Source organism: Nesoenas mayeri (genome assembly GCF_963082525.1).
Source record: "Nesoenas mayeri genome assembly, chromosome: 12".
NCBI lineage: Eukaryota > Metazoa > Chordata > Aves > Columbiformes > Columbidae > Nesoenas > Nesoenas mayeri.
In genome coordinates this window covers 20,091,539-20,112,082 of record NC_137547.1, presented here as the reverse complement: position 1 = coordinate 20,112,082, position 20,544 = coordinate 20,091,539, and positions in this window count along the sequence as shown.

Here is a 20,544-nt window from a genome sequence, read left to right as displayed (position 1 = left end):
CATAAGCACATAAAACAGTTGTGCAAACTGAGCACATCTGGCTGAGTCTTTTTCTTTAGTTTCCCTTAAAAGGGCTGCTCCTTCATAAAGTTCACCCTGTGTTGTTTAGAGACATAACAAAGAACTGGGCAGGATTTAATTTTTAAGCAACACAAACTGTTGTAATTTTAATAGTTTTATATTCTTCTTCTAAGATTAAGTGAGGGGGGAAGGGAAAGAAATATAGTACTATGGGAGGAAGGGACTGACAGTATGGAAATGGAGACAGGATGCTAAGATGTCTGGGTCCATCTTGTGTCATGGCATTAAGTCACCTACTGAATATACTGAATAAATACATCAGTTTGGGAACTCCTGCCATGGCTGTGATTCATAGTCAAGTGTATAGTTCCCTGACACTGTCTCATGAAAGGTACAGCAGATGCACAAAGAGCGCCTGTGGTGTTATTTGTGGGATTTTTGTTGTTTTGTTTGTTTTGGGGGTTATTTGCTTTTCCTGGTATGAAAGTCAAGGTGAAGTTCATGCTGAAAGGGAAGGTCAGAAATCTGAAAAATATTGTCAATTAGATAAACCATTGGTCATTATAAAAGCAGAAAACATAAGAAACTAAAAAATTATATTCATACCTTCTGGTTCCTAGAGATCCTTGATCATACATAAACAAGGCAAAATTATCCCAGGAAGCAGCCCAGTCAGAAAGGCCTTGAAGGTGAGAAAGAGCTTTTTCTTCTCTAAATTGTCTCAAACAGTCATACATTTTTAGAGAGCACCTGCAGCTTTCTCTTCAACACACAAAATCCCCTCATTGACATCTTTGGATTCAAACAATGCAGCTGGCAGTAATTATGGGACTTGCAGCTCAGACCTGGTTTATATTTTAACTACTGATGGTCTGCCCTTCCCAGGCAGGGAATTTGCTCAATGGTCATAATCATTTCTGATATTTCTTTTCTATATTGTGAATTCTGAATCTTAACTCCAGCCTCAAGCCCATGTGGAGTCTCAATATTCCTTTTAAGCAAAAAAAAATGACTTTTGACTCCAGTCTAGGCTCACCTGGTGCTTGAATATTGTATATAGATGCTCTTTTATCCTGACACTTTCGCCTTTGACGTTCTTTTGTTTGTGTGTGGTTTTCCAGTGTGCTGGAGCTAGTGTGGTTCTTCCTTGACCTTTGATGCCTTAATGTGGTTGCCTTGTCTGGCTGGCCCCTACCCAGCTATTATGACCACTCTGATAGAAGGCTGAAGGTCCATTAACTATCAGGTCACCTAATGATCAGCCCAGAGTCTCTGAGAGACACTGGAGGTACCAGAGCTTTTCATCAGACCCATTAACTTAATGTCTTCTTGTCTTTGCATTTAGAAAAGGAAAAGAATTTTAAAAGGTTTTTGTGTCTGTGCTTAGTCTTCACCTTTACCAACATTCTGCTGGAGTGGAAACAGAACAAAGAGGTGACTTCTGTGCCAGAAATATGGTGTGGGGGCAGCACCAGTGACCACACACCAATTACTTTAATATAAGTCAAAGTGATGATAGATATTACGCAAGGTCCATACAACACCTATAAAGTCTTTATTTTTCATCAGATTGGTGTTTTCTTTTCCCAAAATATCTATCATCATGTTTCATTCTGTGTTTAAGGACCCCTAAGGAGTCAGTACCTGAGTATCTGAAGAACCAATTAGCAGCCTGTTCGGGGCCTTTTTTTGTGTTTTTTTTTGTTTGTTTGGTGTTTGTTTGTTTGGGTTGGTTGGTTTGGTTTGTTTTCTGTTGGGTTATGGCTTGAACGAGTATGTTGTTATGTCAAGATAAGATTTGCTGCTCTTGAGGGCATCTCATGTCAATATGCTTACTGATGGAATTATTAGAATAAACCCATCACTGGTAGAGCCACAATGAAGTGTTTTAAAATGATCTCCTAAACAGAACTTTTGTCTGGTATTTCTGGACTTAAACTCTGAGGAAGACACTTAGGTATATATTTCAAATACCATTATTCAAAGACGAATACATTTCATAGAGGGAAGATTTCAGAGTATGCAGAGGAAAATAAAGAGAGACAGCAGACTTGTAAGATTCAAAACTGTAACAGTGACCTCTAGTGACTAGAGAACTAAGTAGGACTTCCAGAAAAAGCTTAAATTTGCTGTAAACCCAGTGTTTTATAGACGTTTAGAATTACATCATGTTATTTATGAGGCAGAATTTTTACTTTTCTGCCTTTTTCAGCTGAAATTCATTATTTGTAGCTAAAACTGGTATCTGTTTAAATGTATCTACTTAACTGTTCCTTTCTTAATAATCCTTAACATATTTGAATACCTTTATTGTAGTTTAAGACTAATTAAACCTTATTTGAAGCGCATCTGAACTTCTTTGCTCTGGCACATAGAACAGAAAATGAGAATACTCCAAATGACTTCACACCTCATCTCAAACTCTTTATGAGGATTTAATTTTACACAATGTTGTCTCCTGTGATCTTAGTCCTCAGGTAGCTTTTACTGGAAACTTCTTGCCTAACTTTTTTTATTGGTCTTGAGATAATGTTCATGAAGCCACAAAATATTGTCCGTTTAATGTCATCTTTCTATAAGGTTTAAAATGGCACTGCCAGAAATACATTAATTTTGAATGATGCTGCCTTGAGTACAGTAGACACTCGGAGCACCAAAAGTTTAGTGGTAGTATAATCATTGTCACCTTTTGTGCTTAGCATTGGATGTCAGATGTCAACTTAATTTGATACCAACTATGTATGTACATAGTGCATAGGATCATTTATTACCTAATCACCTTCTAATATTGCCAGTGTTCTCCCTTGCACTTAGTGCAACAGCTGCACCTAATAGGTGGCTGTATGGACAAGAAAAGTTGGAAAGAGAGGAAAAGAAATGCAAATTCTATATAAGGCTATTCTCCATCAAGAAAAACTGAACTAAAGCATAACCCAAAAGAAAGTAGTAACTTTGACATTCAGGATAATTCAGTAAAATTTGGAAGGTTACATTGGGTCATCTGTGTACATAGCTTGAGTTCTTTAGAGCCAGGAACACGAGATCTAATAGTCAAAGCTCATGCAATTAGCAGAAAACAAGCAAAGGAAAATAAATTTTGATTTTTCATTTTTCCTCCTGATAAAGTAGAACAAGCAGCTGAAACAAACAAACCAGCAAAAAAACACACAAAACCCCCCAGAAACATAACCAACCCAAACAAACAAACAACCACCTCAGCGTTTCACTCAGATGTTACTGAAATGAAGTTTTAGGTTTGTTCTTTTTTTCCTGTTTCAAGGAAATAATTCAACTGAATAATACAAGGAGACAGAAATATAACAAGTCAGAAAGAAACAGTGCCAGAATAACATGTGAAAAAAACAGTGAGGACCGTCACTGAGTAATTTCCATTTGACTTCAAGCAGATGTTACAGACTAAAAAAAGTTATCATAATCTTTGGCTAGATTTTTTTAATGTAATTAAAGATGTTTGGCTTCTTGATACAAGATTAGGATGCAAATATGCTCTACTCTGATATAACCACACATTGACAGATTTTACAAGTCATACAAATATTTGTAATGAAAGTAACAACAGTTCCTGTTGTGCAGGGATTTTAATGTTGTTGCATGTCTTATGGGTGGGCTTATTCATTACTAACCAAGTCTTTATGCAGAGGAGAAAGAGTTTGAAAAATATTTTTAATTAGTCATGTGGAGTTAAAATCACTGAGAATCTGAGACCTTTTAAGATACACACAAATCCATGATTCCATGATTTGTTTTTCCTTTCATGTTTGGTTTGACAGATCAGATATTTTCCTTGTTGGCTGAATAGGAGAATTGTCCTTGATGAGTTTTTCAGATCCTGTGCCTTGATGCTGAAAACCCCAGAGAGATATTGTATTGATTCTTGGTGATTTCGGTGCCTAGAAGGATGAAATTTTGATTTATTTGCTGTTAGAGTTGACTATCATCAGCAAAGTATTTTTTTTTTTAATGAAAATTGTAGTAAAAGAAAAAACATATTTTCCAAAAAGTCTTCAATAGAAATTACACTGCTGCTATGGAGAAAAGCTATGGAAAGCACATAATTTTGGATTTCCTTGCATCTATTGAAAAGTTAAGATAAGAATTCCAGAAGCTTAATTCTCATTTAGTGAATAGATTTTTAAAAGGTGCCAAGATTGCCCAAACTTTATTGCTATCGAGCACCTTGTAAATTCAGACCCATTGTAAATTCAGTCTTGCAGACTGTGGAGCCCTGCAGCAAGATGCTGTCTTCTCACCTTCAGCCACACTTGTGAGCTGGCTGAAAGTATGTGTTTTAAAAGAACAAGCCTTGATCAGTATTTTCCCTTTATTTTATTTTGACAGCATCTCTTAGATCCTGTTTGGGGGAATAAGATTTAGTAATGTTGGCTTATGTCTATAGTCTTATCTCTGCTATCATAAAGCATTAGCAAAGACTTTTTCAAAGTTGTATCTGGGAAAAATACACCTAGAAAAATCTGAAGAAATGAAAAAAATGGGAAATTGAAGTGCATATCCTACAATAAAATTATTGGATCAATGAGAAATCTTCAAATAAAATGTCATTGCAAGTTTTTTGGACAAAATAGACCTTAGCTGAAATTTAACTCCCAAATTTAGTTTTTGCAACTCTAAAAACCATTAAAGATATAATGCAAATCTATAAAGTTTTTTTTAAAATGGAGTTGCATTTATCTGAATTACAGAAACAAACCAAGTATGAAGCATCTGCCTGTGATGGTTTGGTTGTTTTAATAGCACTTTTCTGAAGCACCAGCCAGAGTTTGTGCTGATCATAGCACCCCCTCTTTTTTTTTTTTTTCCCCTCTTTACTTTTTGCTTCTGCTGAATTGTTTGATATAGAAAGCTTAGAGAAATGCGGGTTGATGCTTCAGTCTTGGATAGTTGCAATGGTGGATGTTTACCACTCTACAATGCTGTTTACCTCCTCCATTATGAATCTACTAATATAATATTGAGGGTACTTTATAGATGGTGATGCTAAACTTACCAACTTGCAGACTTTACTTACAGACTCCCAGGCACATGCTTATACATGTAAGGGAGAAGCATCTCCTCTTTGGAGAGTGCTGGAGTTCCTCTCTCCAGTAAAAAGCAGAGACTTAGTCCTCCAGGTTCTGCATTTGAGGGTAATAGATGTAGGGGTATCACTTACTGGTAGAACTTAGAGAACACAACCTGAATGGGTTGAAGTTGAAAAGTACACTATATTGCTCTCTATTTTAATTTTTTTATTTATTTATTTTTTCTGCAAGGTGACAGCTCCTTGTACAAGTATTTAAACTGGAACCTGTAGGTAGGATCTGTACCAATGAGAGGTTCTTGTGCTATGATTATTTCAGACACTGCTTTGCCTGTCTCCATTACTATATTTTTCTACTGCGTGTGAAAGGAAAGACAGATCTGACGGTTATATTCAGTTACCCAAATGTCAAGTTCTGTGTGAACATCTCAGATGACATTTTTCTCAGTGCTTGGTGAAGAATGATCCAGATGTCTGACAGTAGTGCTGTACCAACTGTATCCTGCTAGCCATGTTCAGACATGAAAACTCGATTTGGTCATTGTCTCAGAAACCTGATAAAGACCTGCAGTTGGAAAATGTTAATATAATAGTTTGACATTTTAGTTTGTTGTTGTTGTCCGGCTTCGATCAAAAGTGATTTCACATGTTTAAACTGAGGGAAATATGCTGTATGTTAAGTATTTAATAGACTAATTACTGCCACTTCAGCCTTTTCTTGCACACCTATCTTCTCACACTATATAACCCGCCTTATTAACAGTATTTCATGCTTCCAAAATGTGAGTGGTGATTCTATTTCTTTAATACTCAGAAGTTTATGGTGTGTATTTGATGTCAGATTTCCAAAATAACTTAAAAGTCAGTAATATCTAATTAGATATCTAATCAATGGTCTATGACTTCGTATACTTAGACATGTAAGCTCAAGGCTGACCAGTTCTCACATCCTGCCTAAGTTACTTTATGTGAAGTATTTGAGGCATTGTGAAAAGGAAACTTCTTGGCTAGATGCACCATGTTTCAACTGTTATTTTAGGCAAACACTAATAAACATCTCCAAATAGTGATATTGGTGGTCTGAAATATGTCAGCAGTCTAGTGTGGCAGCTTCTGCTCCCAGGAGATGAAAAGGATTTGTGCTGACTGGGATCCTGTTCTGGATCTCTGCCAGATCTACAGGCATGTGCTCCTGAACAGGAGGTATGTGTCAGTCTCTCTTGCTCCAGCTGGAGTAAGTGGTGAGGAAAACTGTGTCTCAGTGACTCGCTGGCCCAGGACAGTGCTATTGCTGGCTGGGATTATAAACAAAAAACAGTGCGAATGTAGGACACAAAACTCATTTTGCATGTGGTGCTTTTAAATACCATCAGGGTGTTTCCCTCTCTCCAGTTCTTTCCTATAATTTCCAAGTTGTTCAGTGCCGTTTGACCTTTTACGTTGCATATATTAACTTCAATAAATATGAGATTTTTTGTGACAGAAATGCATGAGAGAGTGAGGGATCAATGGAGGAGCCTGATTATATTTGTCTAGTGCCATGTTGCATGTCCTATGGCCTCCAAAACATCAGTAAGCATCTGGCAGGTATGGTGCAGGACTTAGAGGAGACCCACGCCATTTTGGATCAGCAGCACGAGGCCGGGCAGGATACCTCACAGCGTCTGAAATGGCAATAGGTACCTATATTTAAGGAATTAAATCCAGCCTTGAATTTTTTCTGAAAGGAAAGAGGGCGTTCAAAGGCATGCCTCATAAGTCCTCACAATGTACAGCAAATTGGTGTCTTGCGTGGTCCTTTAGCACAAATAGCACAATTCCTGGTTTGGTTAAGTAGTTAAACTATTGAGAAAGTAATCAAAGAATCATTTTGGTTGGAAGAGACCCTCAAGATCATTGAGTCCAAATGTAACCTAACTCTAGCACTAAATCGTGTCCCTGAGAACCTCGTCTATACAAGTTCCACACTTATTGTCAATTCTGTCTTCTCTGCAGATATTTTGAACATGCTTATATTAAGAGTAATTCATGCCACCATTTTTCTTCAGTGTTGTGGGGCTTTTTTTGTCCAAGCATCTTTTGCCCTCTTTCTTGTATTTGCTGTGCAGCCTTCTATTTATAAACCCCTTGTTATGGGTTTGAACTGCTGGTTCAAGCCACCTGTTCCCTGATCAAAGTGCAAAGACTACATCAGAGCACAAGTATTCAATTAAGTTATACTTCTCTGAGAGAAGTTCAAGGGATGCATAGGTAAGAGTTTTGTAGACATAAGAAATGGAGCAGCACACATCCTACAGCACAAACAGCCTTTTTTGTACTTATGCTGCTTCAGCACCTTTTGATTAGCCGGCTTAATTTTGCCAACTAAATCTTAACCCTACAGATTTTTTTTTCTGTAGCCACAGGCATGATCTGATAAGATCTTTTGCTCCAAAGTCAGGCAGCCAGAACACTATTAGAATCTGATGCCACGGTCAGATTACAGAAATTGCTCTCTAATCCACCTAATGTTTTAATATACTGGATGAAATAAGAACTAAGTGCTTTTTCAGCAATTTATGAGTAATATGCCATGATACATGTCTGGAGAGTGAGTGACTCAAAGCGGTTGAGACACCTTCATGAGAGCTCTGGAGTTTGTTCCCTGCTGAGCTGAGATTCTACTGAGGTGCGGTGCTTTTTGAAGACTCCTCTCATTTCACAGGCGTTAGACTGTATATGCCATGGTAGGTAATATTCCCTAGCAGTTCCGAGTGCTATAGTATTGCAATGGGCATTACTTTTTTTATTTTGTTTTTCAAAAGGATGCGGGTAAAATCCATCATATAGGTGTTATTCTCTTGACTTCAGGTTATTACTTGTATACAGAAAGGATATTTTCTGCGGAAGAAGGCTATTTAACAGCAATCTAAAACAATGTTACGCTGTTTTCAGCCTGCTTCATATTATATATACCTTGCTCTGGATTTTTTGTTTTGCATACAAGTTCTTTCTCTGAACTAGAAAAATGTTTCTATTCTGAAGAACTGTTCTGACAACTTACTGAACTAAATAAATTTGGGATCTAAATTACATGGAGTAAATGTTTTAAATTGAGATATTTTATTCACTGACGTGTGACACTGCCAATATGTTCACTTTATACCTGGGATTTCTTTATTGTATTATGCAACAGTCAAGCCTGATACTGTTATTTTCAGAAGCATCTATGGATATAAACCCAAGTTTTTATTGATTTTGAATTGTCTCTGTGGTAAAATAGAGAAGTTACAAAAGCTTTTGCTTCATGGAAGGATATACGTGTCATCATTTTTTCACTGTAATTGTGCTTGAAAAATTGCTATGGTGCTTGTTTTATCTAAGTTGCTTATAATTAGTATTCTGTAATATGTAGGAAACCAAAATACCTTTGCTAACACCTGCATAGTGTGTACCTATGTTTCTGCCATCTGGTCCTACAGTCTTGGCTAATACGGTGGGCTGAGCTTACCATTAAGTCAATGTTCAATAGAAATATGAAATAGTAGAGAGGATGCATAGAAGAGAGCAGGAAATAAATAATCCATATAGCAAAAAGATGTAATTTTAGAGTTAACTGTTCATCTAAAATTATTTTTCAATGTGCCTTTATACATCAGTTGTATCATGTTCAGTATCTGAAACAAACAACTGAAGTATCTTAATATGCTAACAGATTCAAATGTTAATCAATACTCTAGTGCTTTGCCCTTTCCACCCTAGTCACTGAAAATGTGCCAGAACCCCTACCCCTATATTCCCACCTCTGCTTTTATCTGACTAACATGTTTCTGTTGCCTGGTTACAACTGGAACATGTGAAAGAATGCATCTGAGCTGCAGTCAAGATGGCCGTTTTATTACAGTGATTTATAAATGGATTATCTGTGAAAATGGCTCAGCCTTTTATGCAAGCACCCTACAGAGGCAGACACCACTCCTAATTGGCTGGTCTCAACAACAGGTCTTGCTTCCCTGTTATTCTACAGCAGTAGGCTGATGCTTTGCTGCAAATGACAGTGATCTAACCAGAAAGAATTAGCTGACTTCTATTAGTGTTAGCTTTCAAGTGTATTTATGCATTTTTCCTGTTCTTTGTTTTTGATTCCTTTGAGGTATCTGACCACCCTTGACCATATTTTATTGCAAATTCTCTTTAACAGTAGGAGACAATAAGGATGAACAAATTGCCAAGATGGAAAGAAACTGCTGCAACTGATAACCATGGAACACAATTTTTCATTTTGTCTTGCAAAAAAACCCCACTGTATTGAAGCCAACATTGAGAGGTCAGCATTTGTATCACAGGCTGTTGCTTGCTTGGTAGCACATATTAACCTTTCAATTATTAATCCCTTTTGGAATGCTCAGCTCTTATTGAAATGCAAGGAACTTAGCCCAAAACTCTTTGTGATCGACATTATTTAAGTGTTTATTTTCTGAAATTTCCCTATAACTGTGTTGTGAGAATTGCAACCAATTGTTGTCCCTTTGATAGTAGAATGGCCAGATTATAAAGAAGTGTCTTTCTGAAGTTTTTTCCCGCTGAAAGGAAATAGTTTTTATTGATAGTGAGGACTATGCCCATTCTCTTTCTTTCTAGCTAGTGCATGGCACTTTGCATCATAGTTGAAGATTTTTATTTACTAAAACTAAGAGAGACTAGTGATCACAAGTGGCAAAAAGCATGTGTTTTCTGGTTTTATTTTCACATGCATTCAGGATCTTGGATTAAAAAAGAATGTATTTTGTTGGCATCTTATAGAAGGTGTATATTTTAGGTATACCAGCCTTAAGAAGCACATCTCTAGGTAGCAATATACAATTTTATCTAGTTCTCATATTTAATCTTTGGGAGGGTTTCCAAAACCAGAACTTTTTACAGAATTTGATTTTCATATAAAGAACAGTTGGGCTGATGTGTTGGTCGTCTTTGTTTCTCTATAACAATGTAACACATTTTAATAACACAGATACAAATAGTAAAAAGTACATGTTATACATTATGATTCTTTAAAAACTACCACTAAGAAAAATAGAAGTTCTATTGTCATGCTATAAAAAGCAGTGCTGTTTAAAATACTTTAGACAATGGAAGACGTGCTCACAGAAACTTATTATACCACAGTCTGTTAAAAAAATCATGTTTTGCCTTGTGGTATTTTCTTCTGATTCTCAAAGTAAAGCAGACCACACAATTCTAGGCTTGCTTTGTATGATTATGCAGAAAGAGGGTTTAAGCATTAGGAACTTCAATTATGTCGAAGCTTTGCTGAAGGATTTTAAAAAAAAATTGTTCACATCATATTATAATGAGCAAATTAAATCTATTTCTTATAGTTATATGAAATATTACTGTACTGACAGGGCAATTTAATCAATAGCAACTGCATAGTGACCTATCGGTGTGTTTTTGTTTTTTTCCTCAGATACGTTGGTACCAGAAGTTTTAGAACTCTGTTAACTCCATGTAGGTTTTTAGAGTCTCTCAGAAAGGTCTATGTTGGCTTTGTTGTACAGCCTAAGGAGGCCTGAATGCAACAGGAAAGCTGCGGCAAATCAGTGGCCACATCTGTTTCAGTCTGATTCTCCATCACTTGTGCCCCAAGGTAATGTGCCAGATGTTCTGTTCAAACAGGTGAGACATGTTTAATAGCATCAAAAATATTTTGAGGAAAAGTGCAAAAATATGCAAAAATATCTCTCGAATCTCACCCCTTCCGGAAATGTCTCATAAAGTAAGAATGTCATATATATCCCATAAGAGTGTTTTCTTTTGCCTTTTGTAGAACTTAAAAAAAACATGCCTCTTGGTTGGACTTCTAGCTAAGGCAATGCTTATGATGTTATGGATCACAGCTGTTAGAAATACGATCACAAATCTGGCAAAAATATACTGCTGATGTTGGTTTTGGGAATCAAAATAAAAAAACAATTGTAACTGGGAGCAATTTAGAAAGTGATGATCCAAGGCATTGGGGGTGAAGAGAATGTCAGCTTTAAACACCTCACAGTTCACATAGCATCCCTGCTAAACTTCTCTCCTTTGAACCTGAAGCACAGGAAGTATCATGCATATGCTTTAATCCTAATTCAGCAAAGTGCTTGTCTAAATGTTTCTGCACATCCATTTGTGAAATGCATTAGGCACTATTACATTGAAGAATTATGAGGGAAATCCAGTCCCCATCTGGTGGGAGCAAAAACTCATTGATTTTCAGTGAGACTTGGGGTTTAACCATACCTACTAAATGGTGCGAATTTCAGTATACAATCTTACTTTTGCTTATGTCTGTTTGAAATTTCCATCTATGTGTAAGGCAGGAATGGTTGATCCATAGTATTATGAGCCACTTTAATGAGTTTGCAAATAACACTTCTTTTAAAATTCTAACCTGTATATTCTAAAAATAGTAATACACTGTGTGACATGTTAAGGAGTTCTTATAAGGTATTATAATCAAACATTTTGTTATAGGTTGCAATTTAATAAGCATGGAAACAATTTGCCTTAATGACTTGCAGACAGTAGTATCGTGGCACAAATCCATCAATTTTGCACATATGTCTAGAGGAACATCAGATTTCTTTATATTATGATTATGGCCTAGAAAACTATTTTTGACTAAACTATTCATTAAGTTGTTTGAATTTTGTCATTTATAAAGAACAAACCCAGCACTATAGTGTGTTCTTGCTTCTCACAAAAAAAACCAACAACCCACATATTAAAAAAAAGGTCAGCATTCTCATTTAAGCTCTGGGTGATGGACACATGAAATAAAGACACTTCCAGCCCTCTTGCTCCAGCCCTCTTCCTCCATGTTCTTTTTCTTATAAAACTGTATTTTACAGACGTTAACATTTATAAAAGAAAAAACTTATGAGAACAGACAATTAGAAGGGAAAATACTGAATAAAATGGTAAGTACTTCAATCATATCTCTGGCCTAAATTGGAATGAAACACCCTAATTACGAAGAAACACTCTTTTTGCTAAGTATAGGTTAGTACTGAGTTTATTGCTGATCATAGCTGTTCAGAGAAAAATATAAAATGCTGAAATAATAGTAATTTCAGAAGAAGAAATCTGCTTCTAGCCAAGATCTTGACTATGTACAGAAACTGTCAAGGGAGAAACCAATGGTCATACTCCATTTCTGGTTTCTCCTTTGCCAGTTATCAGGAGAACTGGGCAAAGAAACCTCAAGTGTAACATGAAAACAACCTTGTTTGTCAAATAATTTGCATTAATATGGATAGAGATGAGCAGCATTCCTTAAAAAACAGCATTTTGACTTCTGTGTGCTGCTGTTACTGAGCACAGTAACCACAGAAAATTATGGGCTCTGTCAGTTGATTCTCAAAATAACTGGTTTTATTACTTTCATGGATTATAATTTATGGATTAAGCTAATTACACATAAAGACTTGAATCTCAAGTATCTAATCATTATACTTGAACAACATTAAATATTATTGTTAAAAGCTGAATAACTTTCCTTGAAAACTATATTATTAAGCTATCAATATGATCATTTCAGATTTCTTTTTTTCTGTACTGTGAGAGCAATATAATCAGTTATGGGCCCTAAGTGTGCATAGGTAAGTCCATTTGGAGGCAATCCTTCACTGTGGATACTGTGAATATTTCAACATGAGCCAACAGTGTGCCCAGGTGGTCAAGAAGGCTAATGGTATCCTGTCCTGTATCAAAAATAGCGTGGTCAGCAGGACAAGGGCAGTGATCCTTCCCCTGTGCTCTGCATTGGGGAGACCACACCTGGAGTGTTGTGTTCAGTTCTGGGCCCCTCAGGTCAGGAAAGACATTGAAGTGCTGGAGCGGGTCCGGAGAAGAGCAACAAGACTGGTGAAGGGACTTGAACACAAGCCCTATGGGGAGAGGCTGAGGGAGCTGGGCTTGTTTAGTCTGGAGAAGAGGAGGCTTAGAGCTGAGCTCAGCACTCTCTAGAACTACCTGTGCTATCATTTTTTACTTTTGCGCTGATGTGTAATCCTCCTTTAGTTACATGTCGAAGTAAAAGTTAACAATCTCTCTTAACTACTAGAGATTTATTACATTACTAGCTTTATTTGAAGAAAGCAACATATTTAGTGCAATAGATAAACAAATGCTTAATTTAAGCACTTAAGGGGCATGTATTCAAATGTTTCCCTGAGTCAAGACTACAGTCCTCATGAGAATAAATCAGGATTGACAATGTCCTTTCTTTAGTCAAAAAGCAATTTGAGGCTTGATCATAGTATCATATATACAACCATGGCATTCTTAACATGCTCTCTCTTTCATACAGATAAGAATTTCTATTCTAATAAAGATGATACAATTAGAATATCACAACCTCAGGGCAATTTTAAAATAAACATGTACCACTTTTAAATTCAACATATCATTTTTGTGTTATTTCTAATTAACTGACTGCATGCCATTTTTTATGAGTAGTAATCTGACACACTAGGCTTTGTTAACTTAGACTCCTAGAGCTGTGAAATGATGCAGAAAAATCTTGCAGATGCAAGACTTGTTATTCTTGCAACACCTGGATCTATAATATTTCTAGAAATTCCTTATTTCTGTCTCGCTTTCTGTAATGAGGATGTTTCAATCCTTGTGGCTTGTTTTTTTTACTGCATCTCTCATGTGTTTTAGAAGACTCCTAGAAGAATTTTGTGGCTTGCATTGCACGGTCAGAGGAAAAACAGAGGTCTGGATCATCCACTTTCTCACAACAGATGCATGTTACATTATACTAATTCTAGCTCTACCTGCAATGCTATTGCTTACATAGAAAAATGTAGTAAAAGTTGCTTTAAAATCACTATGCAAACTTCTGTCCACATATATATAACTCCTCTGTGTGTGCACATACATTTTGACTGGTGCTACAAACAGAAGCAGAGGTATAATTGTATTTGCTCAGTTTGGCTGTCCTCCAAAATCACACAGAAAGTCACTTCTCAAAACTGTCCTTAACTGAACTATAAAAAGATGTCCTGGAGCTGACTTTACAGAAGCCGTATGTATAGTTTGGCACATATTGCTATTTTTCTGTACAGAGGGTATAGTGCTGCATGTTTGTGGAGGTATGCACAGGAGGCCATATGAAGAGCTGTATTTCCGTATGTAGGATTACTTTTCTAAAGGTGAAAAACACGTATGACCAGAAATTGTCTCCACAATTTTTGGAAATGATGTAAAAATAATATATACTGTAGACAGCAGAGGCATATGATCTCAGACAGTCTCTGGAAAGGACAGGGGGGAATTACTGATTAGAGAAGCTTGTTTGTCTGTGTAGGGATCAAAGGGGCAAAACGTAGTCCATAACACTCACCATTTTTTAATTATAAACTCCAATTAAGTGATGCAAAATAATCTTCAGCATTCCATCTGGCAGCTATGAGGAGAGAGCGAGCATAGCAGCTAATGACATTAATCAAGGCTTGAATTAGACAGGTTCAAGTACTGCAGGCTTTGTTTAAAAAAATGAGTTGGGGACAGGGTTAGCCTTTGAATAACATTCCAAAAACACTGCACGCAGCCCAAATGAGACGAGTAACATTAACACTTTGTCTTACGTTAACCCTTTGACTGCTGATATTTTCTAGACTACAGCTACATGACAAGCATACTGTCATTTACCAGCAGTTGCTCCTGTCATACATGGGGTTAATACTGAAGCATGGGAAAGACCTTTTTGGAACACCAAGGCCAGATACTTGAGACTGCCTAGCAATAAAATCGTTAATTTGGTCCTCATCTCACAATGGTTTCAAAAAGTAAGACATAATCTTATTTCTTTTAAATTATTTTGACAACAGATAGTGGAAATGGCCAATACATTTTTACATGTGATGTGCTGCATAGGGGACTGTATGGTGTGTATCATTTTACTTTGTTTCTGCTTGAAAGAGTAACAGAGAAATATTCTAAACACACCATATATGTGATATGTTAGTATATAGAGATATACATTCATGTGTATATGTGGTCAATATGCATATTTAGCCTAATAATTGGCATAATTGACATTGAATACAGATAAAAATCCTTGACATCATTGCACAAGAAGGGCTTTCTGCTCTTGTCTTAGTCTGTCATCAATCTTTCCCAGTATAAAAGAAAGCCCACCACTATTCCAATCCAGCATTGAAGAACGCTCACGGTAATATGATCATTTTACTAAAAGCTAAGAGTTGGGAGCAGAAAACCAAGCTTATTGTAGTATTTTCTGATTAAGAAGGCCCTTTTCTGAAGGTTACAGGTAAACATAACACCATTTTCAGCACCTTTGGGAATTTTGGTTTTATTCCAGATTCACCAAGACTCTGAAAGTTTGGTTTGTTATTGTGCTACACCTACTTGTAGTCTACTCTTCTGGTGGTGGGACAGTCCCCAGGCTGAGCTGGATACGGGTGTAGAGGTTCCTTCTTTAAGACTTTAATTTCAGTTGTAATCGCTGATAAACCACTTCTATCCACTCCCCTCAAGTAAACCTGAGTGTGTGTAACCTTCTCCAGAGATAACACAGCCTGTCAGGCAGCAGTACAGGTTATCTGTGGAAGCACTCACAGGACTGCAGTGGTGCTGTGATCCTGTAATGGATAAAGCTGGAAGATTTCAGCCCCCCCAGATGTCAGCCGTCATCTCACACTAGCACTCAGTGCACTTCCAAAGTAAATCAGCTGGGAAGAAAAAGGAAAGCTGTTTCACCATATGGTTTTTGGAACTGAACTAAATGAAAAATATCAACTATAATAGGGAAAAAACAATGCCTCTTCTTTTTTTTCCACTAAAAAAAACCAGCACAGTGTTCTCAGAAATACCTAAATGGTTGATAACTGAGAGTTTCTCCGCAATTTGTTCTAAACATTTTTTTGTAGCAACAGCTTCTGTAAAAATCGACAGCAATTCAATAATTGCCTTTATTTTCAATTTTTTTTCTTGCCTGGAAACACAGGCCAAACTTTTTTGAGTTCACCATTCCGATAGAACAGTTATCCATTGAACAATATGCTCACCTGCTCAGGATGACTGTGATTTAATGGAAGTTAGCTGCCCTATCTTAGCAACAGAATTCCTAGTTTGATGCTTACATGAGGCTTTTCACTAAATTCATTAATCTTCAATAATGTCTCTGCAAAATCCTTAATGAAAAAGTGTTTTCTTAGGATCAATTAGTCTAAAGATATTGACCTTCCATTAAAAGAAAATATGCTTTGAATTACTGTTGTCTCCTGAGAAGGCTGATTTGATTTCCCTTTTTTGTTTCCCAAGCTAAACTTCACCTTTGCTCGCTCTTTACTCCAAACATACATAAGATATTAAATTAGCTTCTTCATATATAGACCTAATCTCTTCAGTTAGTTAGAATATCCACTATACCAAGCTTGATTTCCAAAAGTACATAAAAAAAGAACCTAAAGAATCCTTTAGATACCTATGCAAAAGTGTGCATAGGATGTTGTTATGTGTTAAATCTGTGCTGAAATTGAAGTATTTTATACATTTCATGTAATTATATTTCTACCCTACAGCTTTTCAGTTTATTCTCCTTAATTAGTAGGCTGATATTCTAAGTATTAGTGACACATTAGTATTTTTCACTATATAAAAGACAAATGCCCTGAATATTACAAACTACTATTCATCAACAAGTATGCGTTAGAACATAAAAAAGGTTTCTGTCAACCCAGTTGTGATAGTTCTGTACGGAATCAATATAGAAACTCAGATAGCAAGCTATTTCAATAACTACACTGTTGTTACTCCTATTATCTCCTTGCAGAGTATATGTGCTAATGTTGCAAATGCCTGATGAAATGATGACCAAGGCAATCGGTTCCTGTCAGTAAAATTCAGCTTCATGTTTACCATGGGGAATCCATTAAAACTGCTCTAGATTGTTGCAACTATATGCAAGGTTCACAAAATTATTCTTAAAACTAGAGAATATGATGCTATTTTCACTGTTAAGGAATGGAAATGCCCTGAGGATTTTGGTAAGATAGAATTTACAGGCATATCTTTTGATCAGTTGTCACTTCATCTAAACTGCAGTTAAACAAAATTTAGGATGAAAAAATACATAAAGAAGCACAGGGACGTGACTCTGTAAAGTTCCTATAGCTCTGATTGAGTGTAAAAGTAGTAATTATATTTTTTTATATTGAACTTTTAAGAGTTTTTGGCTGGATAAACAAATATTGATTTAGCAGTTGCAAAGGAATTTAAGTCCTGGATCTCAGTCACAATTTCGCCTTTATTTTCTATTTGCAGATCTATTACTGATAGACAGTGGAAAAGTCAATTCATCAATTCTGAATCTTGGGATGGAGTAGGAATACCTACTTGGAGTGGAAATGATCTGCTAAAGGGAAGTTTAATGAAAGAAATACCAACTTATTGAGCCTATTTCTTTCAAAATATTCAGGATATGACAAACTTCTACCAAACCACTGTAGATTTCCAAAGCAACTCTATTAAGCTATAGCTATAAAAACAAAACCAAGTGTGCAAATCTATACATACCTGTACACCTAAGGGTCTATTCTCTTCAATGACTCACTCTTATTAAGCTCACTCTCAATGCTCCCTCTAACTCATCCTGTCAGTGTCTCATTGTTATGCTTGAGGCACGTCCCTGTTGTTTAAGTTACTTCTCTCCAGACTGGATAAAAATGGAAGTAGTGGAGATTAGGATGCAACTTCCTTAAGATTTGCTAGTTTGGAATAGTAGTTTAAATAAATTGGTTTGATTTTTTTTCTGCTAAAAGAACTGTGACATTTGGATTTGGGGTGGTAGCAGCTTTTAAGAACCAGAGCCCTCAACTGAGATGCAGTGTTGATGATGAGAATTCCTCTTCCATTTCTGTGCAAATCCAAGGGAGCAATTTTTGACCCATTGCAAAAAGCGGACTAAGCTAACTGTACAACTTTAACTTGAAAGAGATTATAAGTGCTGGCAAAGATATTTGTACACAAGAGGAGATTTTAAAAGCTGTTCTCAGGTTTCCTATCTCCTTGCGAAGACGCAGGGCATGGTATTCCAGCCAGTTTAAGATATAGCTGCAGAGTAGTTTAAGCTCACATCTTATCTAAAGACAAACTGCAAATGATTAGATAGACAAGTAACAGCTTCATTTGACAGATAGTAGCTAGCAGGTAAGTACTAGGTGGTATTTCAGCAAATCATGATATACTTCTACCACAGTGCTGGTCTATCTTGTACGATAGCATACCAAGCAGTCCAAGTACGTCTAGCTTGATAATATGCAAAATATTTTGGGCTGATATGCAAGGTGGATGAAACTATCAATAATCTCAACACATACAAACAGAAAATATTAGAGAATTAAAACCAGGTTTGGTTGCTATCCAAAAGATTTGTTCAATTGTATGTCCATGTTAGGAAATCATCTCAGTTGTAAGTGAAACAAATAAATGCAAAAGATGCTGAGAAATTCCTAAGCTGCCAATAAAAGAATTTTTTTCCATAGAAAGACAGTCTTTCGGTATTGAATGAAGTAGTTTATTAACTCAGTCCTATCACCTTAATTTCATAGGCAGTGCATGTTTCTATTTATTATTGCATTTCTCATCTCTCTACTAAATTTCAGTGTGACCTTTAATGTTCACAATGTGACTCTCTTGTAGTCATCTATACAGATTTAAATAAAATTCTTACCAAGAAGCAGCAGCATTGCCTGCTTAGAAGACAGAACATTTCTTGGCAAACAGCTAGTCCATGGCTAAACTCCATCCTCAAATCCTATTATCTTAAAATTACTCTTTAAATGTAAATGAAGGCTTACAAGGCAGAAATGCTGTACATCTTTGTGTTTGCCTGAAAGCAAATAATAGAGTAAAGCCTACTAAAAAGCCAACATATTCATTAGATATAAATGTTTCAAATACGGAGCAATAAAACCTCCATCTAAAGTTAGAAATAAATGGAGATTTTAAGTTCAATTATATAGAATGTTTTGCCAACTTCTGAAAGAAATTTAGCAGAAATTCTCATGGATATGGACAGAAAGAGATTTAAATATAAATTGATTCTAGGTAACTATTTAAAGGTATGATACAGCTGACAAATCATGTGTTTCTTGGTATATAATACCATAAAACAATCCAGTCAAAGACTGAGAATGGTTTAGAAGTTTTATCCTAAATATTCAAAGTTGAATAGTTGTGAAAAAAATCAAAATCCATGATTTTGGGAATAAATGTTCAAGAAAAACCTTGATACAAGGTTAGGAACTGTCTGAATGTGGCAGTAAATATACTTCAATTTTCAGCCTGAATACTATCTAGCATTAGATAATGGTCCAGAGTTTAACCCTAATTTCTATATAGGATTAAATGTAGGAACAGACATATGTGTAGATTGAGAAAGGATGGATTTTGTCTGCCTGGGAGCCAGCCTAGCACAGCCACTGCAAAGCACCGTGGAGCCTCAATGCTCTGCCCAAGGTCACTCCATCTGCGTTGCTCAAACTTGCCTGCCTGAGAAACTCATCCTTCTGAACAAGTTGTACAAGGTAAATCACAGCTTGGATGTGTTTTCTAGCATTTTGGTCCGTTTGTGGTTTAAATTAATGTCCTGACTTTGCGCTGAAACAGAGCCCTCCTACAGTCAGATATACCTGAGACATACTGTGGATGTATAGAGAGCATGCTGAGGTTGTGAAGAAGTGAGAAATTCTGTGTACATCTAAAGAACAAATGAATATGAAGCTTCAGGAGATGAGTCATTTTTTTTCCAATAGTAGTAAAAGCTCTTGCATGAAAATGCTTAATATAAACCAGTCAATAAAAATATATGCCTCATTTCTTTATTGAAGAACATCACAGTAATGATAGCAGTAATTTCTTTTCCTGTACCATAATTACTTTTTTTAAAATTAAATATTCCTACATAATGATTAGGTTTGATCAGAATCAACTCTTTCTATTTCAGCCTTTTATAATGAGAAGATTACTTGCAATTTTTTACTGTGTTATAAGACTAGAAGTACATGATGTAAGTTTAATTTTTTGCAGGCTATGGGCAACCTCTCCTCTATACTTCAAAACAATTCAGTGAAGTAACCCATAACAGAAAACCTATTTCTGCTTCTGTGTTCATGTATATTTAAAGTGTATCTGGAAGTGGAAGGGAAATGAGGAAGCTTTTATTCCTAAAGTTCAAGTTGAGTACCTGATGCTAAAACTCATGAGCTTTTTTTCTTATCTTTAGGCAGATATTTACCAGTTTTGGCAATCAAATCATAAGATGATTTTTTACTACCTTCTGCTTTGGGCCCCCAAGTTCCTATTATGTGAGGGAACAGGGAGGACTAATTGGGTCACTCTCTGGTACATCGATGGGTATGTGGAGAGGATGGTGTTTCTGGAATCCTCAAATTTTCCTTGACTTTGGA